This window comes from Pongo pygmaeus, chromosome 4 (assembly GCF_028885625.2).
Source record: "Pongo pygmaeus isolate AG05252 chromosome 4, NHGRI_mPonPyg2-v2.0_pri, whole genome shotgun sequence".
Taxonomy (NCBI): Eukaryota; Metazoa; Chordata; class Mammalia; order Primates; family Hominidae; genus Pongo; species Pongo pygmaeus.
Genome location: NC_072377.2, coordinates 86,994,463 through 87,009,450, shown reverse-complemented (window position 1 = coordinate 87,009,450; position 14,988 = coordinate 86,994,463). Strand labels below are relative to the sequence as shown.

General features: G+C 34.6%; 1 protein-coding gene and 1 pseudogene across 4 annotated transcripts in view; one reads left to right on the top strand and one right to left on the bottom strand.

Moving 5' to 3' along the window:
* Positions 1-14,988, bottom strand: part of XRCC4 (X-ray repair cross complementing 4) — a 269,968-nt gene that overhangs the window by 56,990 nt on the left and 197,990 nt on the right. The gene's annotated exons all lie outside the window — the stretch shown is intronic.
* LOC129037085 (coenzyme Q-binding protein COQ10 homolog B, mitochondrial-like) lies at positions 12,093-12,837 on the top strand (annotated as a pseudogene).

Sequence of the window (14,988 nt, the reverse complement as noted above, 5' to 3'; positions counted from 1 at the left end):
AGAAAAAGGAAAAGAGTTTCTTGTGTATTCAGTCTACTGGGATATTAACTAGCCTGTAACAGTGAGAATAAAGAAAAATTACTGCTTTGTTTAACTTGCGGAACTATTCATTAATTTTATTTACAAAAGTTAAATAATTTCATGAATTTGGGGAATATAGTACTACTCAAAATGTTTTCTTTACAAAATAGAATATTGCTATTTCATTACCATAAAACAAACAGTGGGTAAGTCAAATGTATATTTAAAAATTTGTTTTAAATTAGATTTTGAGCTTAAGTTTGTGGGTAAGGAATAACATGGAATGCTGAATTCTTCAGCAGAAAAACATTTAGTCAATCCCAATTATACTGACGGATGCTTAGCAGAAACTATAATAATTATAATCAGAAACTGCTCAGGGCCATTGTTTTCCAAAATTCCATGACACACTCCAGTAAAAGGGGTTCTCAATTCAAACACATTTGGAAAATGTTGGTTCAATAATGCCAACATGACAATGTGCACCGTGAATCTTAGGCAAGGGCTATAGCCTGCGAAGTTTCCCAAAAGCACATGACAAGGGAACCTGTTATTTGCCAGGCAATTTTTACCATATCAAGGAACAAACTCTATGAGATGCTGCTCTATAAGAAATAATAAAGTTTACATTTTTTTCTCTACAAAGTTTGCTGGTCTTACTTCACCTTTCTTGATATCTCATTTACAAGATGTCCTCCAGTCCTACACTTTCTACTACACTGTAAAATACACACACACACACACACACACACACACACACACAGAAATACACATACAACATATATTTATATAAATATAAACATACATATAACTCTATCTATCTATCTATCTATCTACCTATCTATCCATCCATCCATCCATCTGAACTATATCTGAAGTCAACATTTACCCTGCCTGAGCAGTGCCTCAGAATCCAGTTGTCTTCTCTTATCATTATGTCCAAATCAAAAGTTGTAACATATAGTGCCTCCAAATGAGCTGTTACAGAAGAAAGCACCTAATAAATTAAGATGACTTGGCTGATAAAGTCGGTAAGTAGTCAGGTACACATGAATTTGAAAAAAAACAGGCCCAGCTGTCTTAATCTAAAGAAGTAGAGCACACATAGCACTGTGGCACAAAGGCAGATGAAGTGTGAGGGAATATTATTCTATTCTGCTGTCCCACCAGCTATTCTATGTAAGCATCTATTTACCTGGCTTACATGTAAGTCCACTAATAGATTTTGATCTAAGAAAAGCATTGCTATTATGCTTAAGGTATTATTTTTTTCATTGTTCTTTCTTATCCTTTCCAACTCAAAGAAAAAATATACAAAGGAAACAGGCAAATTTTATAGAAAAATGACCAATTTTTTAAAGATAATAATCTCAGTGTGGATTGTGACGTAGAATTATACAATTTATGAGCTGAAAGTGCTCTTACTAATTACCTAGTGCAGTATTCTCATTTATGGTTGATATTTTAAAAGGGGGATGGGGTGGTAAAGGAGCTCAAAGTCACACAAACTTGTGGCAAATCAAGGCTTAGAACCTGTCTTTAAACTCTCATCCTTTAAGTTTTCCAGTTCACTGGGGTGCCTCCGATGATTTTTGTTTGTTTCTTTTGTATTGCTTTTGAGAACTGTCATACATTTCAGAAAAAAAAAAGATACACAAATATTTACATACATAAATGTTTAGAGAGATTACAAGATACCAGCAAAGTTCACTTTATTTTCTACCAGAATGTATTCACATTCATCTGTTGATTTTAAAGTTTTGAAAACACATAAATAATCTATGTAAGCTGAATAAAAATACAAAACCCAACAAAACAACAAAGTAATGATTTTGTGGGTATACTACATTTCCCCTGCAATAAAGGCACATTATAATGCCTAAGGAAGAGTAAGTCTTTACCTGCCATTATTCATAAAGGGTGGTAATTTTGTAGCACAGCACTTTACAGATCTCTGCATAGTGGGCATTGACAAAAGGATAAAAATTCAATTTATTTAATTAGGGAAAAAATTGTGGAGAACTTGGACTTCTTTGTACTAATTTAGAAAATCCCTAAACTCTCTAAATTGCTACATATGAACTCTTAAACAAGAAGTCAGAATGAAAATTTTCCCTTTAAGTGAGTAACAGATAAAGTGAAACATATTCTTTTAAATTATTTTTCAGACAAGCAACACCAGGTTGGGCCTTAATAGTATGTTTTACAGTGTCCAACTACCCAAAGATTGATTTTTAGCAGATAATCTTTACAAATCACATAGTGCAGAATATGATCAGAATACTTAAGATATATAATAGTAGTAATGTTATAAATATTTATAAAATGAATAAAATATATTTAAGTTTCTATTTTCTTAAATAGAATTAATAAAAGGGTCTCCACTTTATATATAAGTCTATACAATGTATATATAAGTCAAAATAAGAATATTGTGGCTTTCCATTTATTTATGGATTAAATAAATTTATTACATGAAGGAGATATTCAATACGTAAAGATAATCTTTACTCCTACCCTAACAAGAAAAAGCTGAACAAACTGAAAATCAATTACTTTTTTTATACCAATTAGATAACTGAGGTTGCAGAGCAAACCACCATCCAAAAATCTGGAGAAAGACAAACCCAGAGTCACAACTGAGATGTGGTTACCTGGGGTAGAGGCCACTGGAGCCAAAAATGGATAGGAACACTCAAATGGGAATTTTAATGAACTGCTAGAGACTTAACGTAGACTAGCATGAGAGTGAGAAACTCCTGGAGGCCACAGTCTTAGGGAGTCTCCATCCTATCCTACAGTTTATGTCCAAGAACACCACCAGATTTTCATGGTAAAGATCCAAGAAAGAGCTTCTCCTAATTCTGCCAGGGGGAGAGTCATCATGGTGAAATATGCCCAGGTCCTTCTCCATAACAAAGGCCTATTCTCTAGGAAAGAAGTGAACCCTGCCCCACGTGGGATATGTATATTGCTCATGTTTCAACCTCCTCTACCAACTTGTTTCACCTAAGAGGGGAAAAAAGGTACAAAACCAGAGAAATACTTGTAGAGGTCACAGTCCCCAAGGTACAGGTCAGCTAAAAGACTAAGATTTAATCACAAAAATCGAGAATGCTTTTCTCCCACATCATACCACCACACCAAAAGGACTCCAGTATTATAACAGTGGACTGCAGTTGAAAGAGCTGAAAGATGCAGACTATCTCTGAGAAGAATTTAGGAAAGCCAAAATTTCACAGTGGAGACAAAAGCAAGGACAGCAGGAGGGAATTTGAAGCTTCTGACACCTACAGCTACAACAAACATTAAATATAGCACAATTCTTACCCAAATGCTCATCTTCACACTAAAAGTCTATTCTCTTCAGTTCCTATCACCTGATACATGTCCAGCTTTCAACAGAAAATTACAAGGTATTCCAGAAAGCAAGGAATAAAACATAGTTTAATAGTAGAAACAAGCATCAAAACCATACTCAAATATGACACAGATGTTCAAGTCATCAGACACGGTAAAGTAATTATGATTAATATATTAAGGATACTAATGGAAAAAGTAGACTATATGCAAAAACAGATGGGTAATGTAAGTAGAGACAGGGAAACTCCAGGAAAGAATCAAAATGAAATGCTAGAAATCAAAAGCACTGTAACAGAACTGTAGAATACCTTTGATGGGCTCATCAGTAGAATGAATACAGTTAATGAAATAATCAGTAAGCTTAAAAACAGGTCAACAAAAAATGATATAAACTGAAAGAGATAAAAGAATGAAAAAATAGAACAGAATATCCAAGAACTGTGAGACAATTTCAAAAGGTATATATATAATTAGAATACCAGAAGAAGAAAAAGAAAACAGAGTAGAAAAAATATTTGAAGTAATAATTATCAAGAATTTTCTAAAAATAATGCCAGTCACAAAATTCAGATATCCAGGAAGCCTAGAGAACACCATAGCGGAAACTCAACCAACATATCCCTAGGCATGTCATATTAAAAACTAAAGAAAACCCAAATCAAATAGAAAATGTTGAAAGAAGCCAGAGGGTAAAAAATATCTTACATACACAGAAACAAGGTATGATTTACAGTGGACATCAGAAGCCATGTAAACAAAAAGAGATTGGAGGGAAATACTTAAAGTGTTGTTGAAAGAAAGAAACCCACCAGCCTAGAATTCTATATTCAGTGAAATTATCTTTCAATAGTGAAGGAGAAATAAAGACTTTTTCAGTCAAATAAGACATAATAGACAAGAACACATAATAATCTTAAGCCTGTATGCAACTAACAAGCATGTCAAAATACACAAGGCAAAACTGATAGAAGTGAAAGGTGAATAAGACAAATGCATTATTGGAGTTGGAGGCTTCAATACTCTGCTTTCAGTAACTGATATGGTCAAGTAGGCAAAAAATCAGAAAGGATGTAGTTGTCCTGAAAAGCATTATCAATAAACTTGATTAATTGACATTTATAGAATCTTCCATCCAACACCTGCATGATATACATTCTTCTCAAGCTCACATGGAACATTCAGAGACAGACCACATTCTGTGCCATAAAAAACAGCAAATTAAGAAGAACAGAAATCATAAAAAGTGTGTTCTTAAGCCACAATGAAAATGAAACTAGAAATCAGTAATAGAAAGATAGCAGAAAAAATCCCAAAATATTTGGAGATTAATATACTTCGGAACATATGGGTCAAGAAGACACTCAATATTTTGAAGTACATGAAAATTAAAATACAAGTCATCAAACTGTGTGTGTGGGATGCAATGAAAGCAGTGCTTAGAGAGGAAATTTATAGCCTTAAATGCATATATTTGAAAAGAAGGTCTAAGGTCTATAATAACCTATGCTTTCATCTTAGTAAACTAGAGAAAGAAGAGCAGTTTAAGCCTACAGTAAGCAGAAGAAAAGAAATAATAAATATTAGGGCAGAAATCAATAAAATTGAAAACAATTGAGAAAATCAACAAACTAAAAAACTGTTTTTTGAAAAGATGAATATATGACATGCATTTATTCATTCATTTGAAATATGTTCAAGTAAAAAAAATTACACATTTTTGGGAGGAACTTAACACTATACAGATGGTCAAAACATTGAGAGCAATTCCAGTCTTTTGAATATTACATGGATGGAAATGTATCATGAAGATTTTATGATTAGATTTCTATGTACCTCTCTCCATCTCCATTCTGGATCATTTATAATGTAAGCAAATAAAACTATTGTAAATTATAAAATAGTAAGTTTTCTGGTTGGCATAGTCAAATATCAACATTAATAAAATTAACTTGCTTTATTTTTCTCCTTCACATTAACATTTGTGAAATAAGGCATAGAAAGCTGTGCTATTCTCTCTCTGTTACACTAGGATATTGGGTTTTAGATTGTTTGTAAATCAAGATGGCTAAGTTTCAGCCAATGATTTTGTACAAAAGATGTTTCTCTTCTTTTCTCATATTGTCCCTGAAATGTTATGAATGGGCAGAATGCCAAGCCTACTAATGGATCTTTTCAAAATTTATGACCTTCTTTTTCAATTTCCTCAGAATATGTTGATGTGAAAAGGCAGGGTAAGAGGGCAGGAGAATGGGCTGGAGAAGAGTCATTCAAAAACTCTGTGTCATTACACCGAGGCAGTATGCCTAACAAATCCTAGATACACAACATACACGAATCTTAATCCTTCACAGGCCAGACTAGAAAACTGATGGTCAATGAATTTATTATTGGTGGCAGTCTCCTACTACTGATTACATTATTTGTCCAAATGGTCACCAGATACCGTCAACTCTACCTCTTTCACATTGTTTAGATTCGTCCCATAATTTTCATCTAGTCCTCAACTACTTTAGGTGCACATCGTCAGTTATCTGCATTATTGCAATAACCTCCCATTGTCCACCTCTCTCAACATTCCTTCTCAATCTTCTCATGTACTTTGTGTTCCTAGCTTGTGATGGTTAGTTTTATATGTCAACTGGTTAGGTAAGAGTACCTAGTTATTCAATAAAACATTATTCTAGGTGTTGCTATGAAGCCATTTTGTTGATGTAGTTAATATATTCAATCACTTGACTTTCAGTAAGGGATATTACCTTAAAAAATATGGGTGGGCTTCATCCAGTCAGTTGAAAGCCCTTAAGGGCAAAAACTGAGGATTCCAAGAGAAGAAATTCTGCCTCAAGACTGCAGCATTAACTCCTATTTGAGTTTCCAGCCAGCCTGCTTGCCAGACATATTTCAGACTTGCCAGCCCCCATAATCACGTGGGGCTAAATAAATGTTAGCTGCTCTTATTATTGCCATCACTGTTATGGCTATCATGAATGTAGAGGATTTCCTGGATTATAAAGTGTACATTTTGGAAAATCATATCAGAGAGCCACTAAGCAAGGGCAAAAACTACTTGTTGGATGCTTTGGGCCTAGAATAAAGGTGACAAGCTGTCAGACAGAAAAGTAAATGTGTGAGCCAGAAAAGTTAGAGAAGAGCTTCTTTTAGACACTTCAGACACGAAGTTGATTAATTGAGAAAGGAAAGTGAAATTCACGCAGACAGACAAATTCAGTCCATTGGTCTCAAGAGTCACATTTAGATTTCAGTCAGAGATGTGTTGTGCCAAATTATTCCATCTTTAGAACCTCACCCAGCTATGTCTATTATCTTACTAACCAGGAATTAAGGGCTGGATCAGCTAGCTTTTCTAAAGGAACACATGCCAAGCACAGGGGATATCTTAGACTAATCCCACTCTGATTCAAACAAACTTTGAAAAAAGGAATAACAAGCTCCTGTGAAAAGTCATGGTTTCAGCTTTTGAAAATCAGTTGCTACATTCCAGGAGGGTGAAGTGACAATGGAGGGAATCATGAACCATGCCTCCGCCCCGCTGAACAGAGCCCAAAGGAGTTACCAATGGGATCGGAACATATACGACTCAGAATTACACGTGGTTTTCAACTGAATTTATTACTTTTAATTTACCAGTGCTATTGTCAATGAAACAAACAACCCCCCCTTGACTGATATTAATTTGTTGCACAATATGGCACCATGGCCAGTTTATCTTTGCTGAATATTTCCCAAAACTATGAACAAATTAGAATGATTCTGAAAAGATGCTCTTTTGATTCCTTTATTTCTGCCAACCAGTAGGTTACAACAAGACATAAAATAATTACATAGGGATTCCAAAGACAGTGTAATGACCTGTTTTTATTCATGAAACAGCAGCGACTCTTCCATTTACCTCTCTATCCATTCCCACTCCTTCCTGGTATAGTTCAGTAACTCTCATAGTCTACCTGTATATTCCTTAAAGTTAAATGAAAAATTTTTAACTTCACAAGCCATACAGAAATATATTTAGATTGTATTTCAGATAAGGCTAGAATCCCCTTTGAAACACCCCTCAGTGTCAATTCCAGCCCCACATACCCCAGAGATAACCAATCTTAACAGTTTATATGTAACCATCTACACATTTATTTAGGTAACAATGGAAAATATTTGTTTTTTTTGTTTATATTATTTGCTTTATAACATATGTACAATTCTGCAACTTGCTTTTTATTAAGCTGTAAACAATTCTAGGGTATACGTCTTCATTTATAGAGGTTAAAAGATAAGCAGAAATAATCCTGGGCAAGCACCAGGTTCTAGGCCTGCCCTATCAAATAACAGCCATGAAATTTTGAGTCTGTCACTAGTCTCACTATCCTAATTTTTAAATAATCTTCCTCATTGCTGTCTTTCACAGGGTATATGTCAAAACTAAATGAAATAATCTGTGTGTGCTTTGAAAACTGTACTGTTTAATATATACATAAAATATTATTCTTAAATATCTAGAAAATAATCAGGTAGTGCTATTCTAATAGTATATACTATAAGTATTTAACTTAAAACTTTAAGAGGTGTCACAATAATATTTCTATATTGAAATTTTTAGCTAATAGCATAGTTACTCCTAAATGTGACTGCTTCCTTGGAAACACTGACATATTATGTCAACAAAGGTTTAATCATGAGAAAATATATTTACATGAAATTCAAGTTATTAAATTGATTGTTTACAAATTAAATTCCATTTTACATCTATGAGCTTCTATGCTCAATCCTAGAGTAAATGAACAACAGCCCAAGTGCATTAAAACAATGAGAATGACTAAATCAGAAGAGGTCATAAAACTATGACATTTAAAAATATTTAAAAATTCACCCCAAATTTCCTACATGTGATGCTCAAAGGAATTATTTTGGTAAAAACAACTTTATAAATGATTTCAGTTTTAATTACAATTCTTTTAAGCAAAATGTTCTCTGTGAGATACACATCTGAAAGATTTACATTTTAAGTAAATTAAAACATTAGGATTCTTAGAGAAAATGGTTAAAAAAATTCTTAGTCACTGAGTTAAGGTACAATATTGTGCGGTTGGTTATAGATCTAATATGTTATAGGGTATATTGACTTCCCTTTTTACCAGAATAATTAAACATCAAAGTGCTCTACAAAGTCCCTCTTTTCTAAGTTTTTTCATGAATAGGATCATCAATAACAAACTATATCAATTTCACCTTAAAAACTTCTATGTATTTTATGTATTTGATTACCTTTCATCATGAATTATTCACTTTTTTTTTTTTTTTTGCTCTGGGTTGGTAGAAGGTTTTTGGGAAGTGACTTAAGTTTATGCATCTTCTCATTTTCCTTTATTTGAAACACATTACCTCATACTATTTCTTCAGACTCTCCAAGCTTGACTGGATACCCAGTTTTCACTTCTCAACATTAAAATGTGAAAGAAACCATGGGAAAGTCCTGACATACATACATATGTAGAAAATATTACACAGAGCCATTACTTTGGGGGTTAGATCAATGTGATCATAGTAAGATAACTCCGAGATGAGTTAAGACCCTAAAATACAAGACAGAGTGCTTCACAAGTACATTCATGTCTGAGAAGGAAGGTGGGGCACATGGAACATGTTCTAATGTCTTCCTTGTAGATGCCAAGAGAGAATGAAAACAGTAAGAATATTTGGAGTCAATTTAGTTCAATTCGAAATTATAAATTTGACTAAACATACACATTTAATGAATTAGTGGAATAAAGTCAATTATAAAACTCCAATTGTGTAAATCAGAACAATTAGTTATATGAGAGCTTTTGGACCTGTTTTAATGTCCTAGTTTGTGACAAATTTTTTTAAACAGAGAAATTTTTATCACTGGCACCTCAAAAATATTAGTTTTCACTCAAAGGAAAAAGTAGTAACACAATGATGAATGCTCCAACTAGGTAGACATAAATGGAAGAAATAAGAATTATGAATATACATTTTATAAATTAGGTGGATAGCAGAAAAGGCAATGGAATCAGAAGACCATGAGGTCCCAGCTCTAGCTTTGACAAAGTGAAACATTTTGGACATAGTTTCTTCAAATGTAAAATGAGGGTGTTGAACTGTATCTTCAACGTTCTTTATAACCTATGATACTTAGTAGGAAACATTTCATAACTACAGCAGGTTTACAAACCTATTATTTGAATGCCAAAAATGGTAAGCTGGAGAATTTTCAGTGGCTTGTGGACTATTTGTTATCAATTCTGTTTTTGTTTTTTTGCAAAAACCATTTTTTTCTGGTCTGGCTACAGAAGTACCATGTTTGCTGTAGACAATATGGAAAACACAGACAAATCCAAGCAAAAACAAACAAACAAAAAAGTCACTACCCAAAGATAACCTGAGCTGTTAACATACATGTTTCCAAATATATATTGTCGTATAAGTTACTAGAATTTACAGAGTCCAATGGTTTTCAAATTTTTATTTTATTTTATTTTTTGAGACGGCATCTTGCTCTGTCGCCCAGGCTGGAGTGCAGTGGCGCAATCTCAGCTCACTGCAAGCTCCACCTCCCAGGTTCGTGCCACTCTCCTGTCTCAGCCTCCCAAGTAGCTGGGACTACAGGCGCTCGCCACCATGCCCGGCTAATTTTTTGTATTTTTAGTACAGATGGGGTTTCACCGTGTTAGCCAGGATGGTCTCGATCTCCTGACCTCGTGATCCACCTGCCTCGGTCTCCAAAAGTGCTGGGATTACAGGCGTGAGCCACCACGCTCGGTTCAAATTTTTATTTTTATGATCAGATTTTTTTTTTTCCTAAACAAAGTCTCACATGGAACCTTAATATGTACAACACATAAAACTGAAACTACTCCGATTGAAGTGGTGATGAAGAGCTTCGGGCTTTTCTGACATGGTTGTCAACACACTCCTATGGAATCCTATACTTTAAGAAGTACTGTCTTAAAACTAATCACTTAACCAATTTTCTAATGTTGGACATTTAAATTGCTTCTTTTCTTTTTTGCTATTATAAATATCATTCAGTTAGTTGCGTACATTCATGGTTATTTTCCTTGGATAAATTCCTGCAGGTGAAACTTCTAGGCCAAATGGTTTTAAGGCACTCATTGTCATGCCAAGCAACTTCGACATTGTCTCTCCCCAAACCATTTGCCATAGGAGTCATCCATTTTCTATTCTGCTATTTAATGGTAACTAACCCCAATTGTAGCATTTGAATCAGAATCTATTTCTGACATATTTCTTCATCTTTTCTTTCTCTTACTTATGATGCCAAATAGGCTAGTATTAAGGCTAAATAAATGCCCTCCTTGAAGCACCAATATTTCCTTCCTGTTAAATGGCACCGGGTGCCTAATGGATGAGTCTTTTGTTGTCTTTGGACAATGATCTGTCCAGGCAGTCAACTTCTATAGAAGGTAGCTAATCAAAAGCAGATAGTCCCCTTTGGTGGGGGAATACCTTTGTTACTTGGCACTTTTAGTGAGACAAAGAAATGAAAAGGGCAGGAGAGAATTCCAGGCAAAGGTAATCAGACAACATTGGAGGAACTTGGCATAGTTCAGTGCTATAAATGATGAACATAAAAAAGTGGTTAGAGATGAGGCCAGAGACGAATGCAAATTGCCCACAAGTTACATAAGGGGGTAAAACTTTGTGGGTGGAAACTGTAGTAAATTTAAGAGTGAATGTCCATTCTAAAGAGAACGGTCAGTATAACCAATTGCCACCATGTGAGGGAATATCTTCTAGTTTCCAAAGCCATAAAAGGTTTCAATTTTTAAATTAATGATGGTACAAAATTAAAAAAAAAAAAACAGTGCAAACTCGACCAAACACATACGTGAGCTGCATTTTGCTAACAGCCTGTCTCACTTTACAATCTTAGGACTAGGGAGTTAGGGAAAGCGCAGCTCATGAAAGCCTGTGTATACTAAATTCAGGGGTTTGAACTTTATCTTGAGAACTGTAGGGACTCATTAAAAAGACTTGACACTGATTAACATCTTAGAAGGATCACTCTGGCAGCTGTACTGGAGTGAAGTCTGAAAGGGAGCTATGTAAGAAGGGCTTAAATCAAAGCAGTGAAGGAGGCATGGAAAGAAGGAGACAGATTTGAAAGAGGTTAAAAAGTCATATGGTTTAGTAAATTACACAGTTGAAACCTGAACCCAGGTCTCCTACCTTATATTGCTTGATATTCTTATAGCTAACTATACCAGTATTGCAAGATGTCTTTTGAGTGGAATGCTATTTATTTTGCAAGTCTTAAGATACGGGGGATGTTCTTCACAAACATTAGCTTGAAATACCAGGAGTTTTTCCTATAGCTATCATGTAGCGTAGGTAAACCTTGCACTAAAAGAAACTCCAGGAAAGAGGATATATAGAGAAATCCTGATGAGATACACAGTGGGCAAATACAGTGACCATGAATAAAGTCCCTCATACTTCATTTGGCTTTCTATGCCAGTTTACAACTAAACAACAGATAAACAGATTGATATGGTTTGAATGATGGTGACCCTCCAAAATTCATGTTGAAGCTTAATCCCCAATGAGGTGATATTAAGAGGTGGAGCCTTTTGGGGAAGTAATTAAGTGATGAAGGCTCTGCCCTTATGAATGGATTCATGTCTTATAAAAGGGCTGGAGAGGAGTCTATCATGGCAGCTTGGACTGGTCAGGCAGCCTTGAGAAGGGTGGTCTTGGGATGCCATCTGAAGTCGGCTACAGTGGTCGGAGTGTGGGCTTCAGTGCAGGGGTCTGTGCAGAATGTCAGATATTTAGCTTCCTGTGGTATACTGATGAGCAGAACTCTTCTACTACATACCTCAATTTTGCCTAAGGAGATATGTGTAAGAACTTTCTTCAAAATTGCGGCACCATTAATAAACAAAAGGAAAGAATATTCAGAGAGAAGAATTTTAAGACATTCAGGAAACATGAAGGAAATGCATGATGTAGTATCAGGAATAGAGGATTATAAGCATTTCATTCCTTGGTGTAAAACATCAGATGTAGTATCAGAGAGATCCAGATATTGTAAAACACAATTAGAAATTGGGTTTCCACCTGTGTTGGGGCAATATACATCAGTAGTAACCTTGGTGAAACCTCATTTCGGAAAGGCATCCTGTATTGATGGGAAACTTCTCAATCATTTGGAGACTAGCGTTTTAGCCCAGGTCTTCCAGGCTACTCAAAAATATGTACCTCTGATTTTTCAATTTCTTTTGAAATTCAATTTCTTTTGAATTTCAATTTCTTCTACACTCTCAGCTTGCTACACTGTTTTTCGATGAAGTTGTAAAGCAGATGGTAGCTGCCTTTGAAAGAGGATGTAAGTTGTATGGTCCAGAAACAAATATACCTCAGGAGTTAATGCTTCATGAAGTTCATCATGCATAAAGGGAAAAAACAACTGGTGTCACCTACTTGTAACTTTAGTTTGTTCACTTTAGGAAGGATTTTTATGATGTTTTCAGAAGTCAGAAAGCATCTGTTAAACCCAGCTTCGGTTATAAACTTGCACCATTGAAAACTAGCACATAGAATATAGATTCACTTGTACAGACATTATCATGTTCTGCATTTACAATGGGATGCCATCACTATTGCTAGAACACTGACATCATTCTTCTAAGCAGAAATTGAAACTGTAAATTTAAATCTTTTAATTATCACCTACCTGAAAGAGGTTAATTAAGATATTCACACAGTATGTATTACAGCAACCATATCACATTTAAGTTATTAAATTCAGACTATTTGTAACTTATTGTGATAGGGCCTGCCATATGGCTTGGGGTATTTGAGTAATCATCACATATTTAAAGTAAAAACTTTGACTTAAAAACACTGTTAATGAAGGTTCTCTGGCACTTTTGATATTTTAAAAATTGTTTTGTGAGTAGTAGATAATTCAGTGCCATAGTGTGGTTAGCTCCCAGATAAACAATGAATTTTTTTATTTTTATTTTTAGTATTTTTGGTGATGGATCCAGAGCTTTAAGCTACATTTCTAGTAGTTTGCCACTTTCTCCTACGTATTCTGGCTGCTCTGTCAATATGCTAATTGTGTGTCAAATTTTGTCTACAACAGCAGGCAACAGATGAAGATAAGTTGGTTGATATGTATCCAGCACTATGCATCCCTATTTTTCAATTTATTGTGTGTATTCACTTTCAATAATGTGTTTCAAACTGATATGCATAAAAATATATAGTATATTTTTATATTATATATTTTATTATATATAATATAAAATATATAGTATATTTTTATATTATATATTATATATAATATAAAATATATATAAAAGTACATTATAAAATATATATATCTTTTTTTTGTTTTGGTAGAGAGAGAGTCTTGCTCTGCCGCCCAGGCTGGAGTGGAGTGGTGGAGTGGAGTGGCGAAATCTCGGCTCACTGCAATCTCCGCCTCCTCAGTTCAAGCAATTCTCCTGCCTTAGCCCCCCAAGTAGCTGGGATTATAGGCACATGTCGCCACGCTCAGCTAATTTCTTTTGTATTTTAGTAGAGACAGGGTTTCACCATGTTGCCCAGGCTGGTCTCAAACTCCTGAGCTCAGGTAATCCACCCGCCTCGGCCTCCCAAAGTGCTAGGATTACAGGCATGAGCCACTGCGCCTGGCCTCAAACTGATTATTTTTAAAAAACAACATAAAGACTGAAGTAGTAACTTAATAATGTTAACTTATTTATTTTTTGTACAGTTAAAAAAGGGGCTAGAGAAAACTAGTTTAGGCACTTTTTTGCGCCGCTGCCTTCCATCATGGGAAGACATAGCATTTGTCTTTTTTAACCTTGTGAAGATGCAGCAAGAAAGCCCTCATCAGACACAATGCCAGAACCTTGATCTTGGACTTCTCAGCCTTCAGAACTGTGAGAAGTAAATTTCCATTATCTATAAATTACCCAGACTGTGGTGTTTTATTATCGCAGTAAAAATGGACTAAGACAGATACCACTAAATATTTAGTAAAGAAAAGTGTTTCTTACCATATTTCTACCTCAAAAATTCTATGACTAAAATTAATTTATGTTTCCAGATCATCTGCATTGTGGTTAATCTCTGCATATTTAGTGGGAGTGAAGACTACAGCTTCAATTTGGTTAGTACATTTTTTTAGTTCAATAATTAATAGAGCCAGACAACAAGTCAAATGGAAAGTGAAGTCATTAGGTGGGGTGAAGTGATGTGAAATCTGAGTGTTTTCTCTCTTAACCTCCTGGATGGGAGACTCCATTTGTCTGACTGGCAAATTGATGAGCTAATAAAAGAGCATTTGTTGAATAGCTCTGTAAATAATAAAACCTACTCCTACTACCTGCTTGAAAATGATGCATTTTTCTTTATTAAACAAAATATTAAATGCTTTATTAAACAAGATATTGTTTTCTTTATTAAACAAGATATTAAATAAAAATGCTGTATTTTTCTTAAACAAGATATTAAATTATTTTTGCAAAATCATCAAAGAATGTATAGTTATCCTAAAGTTTCTGTACTAGACAATCACATTGGTACAGACAG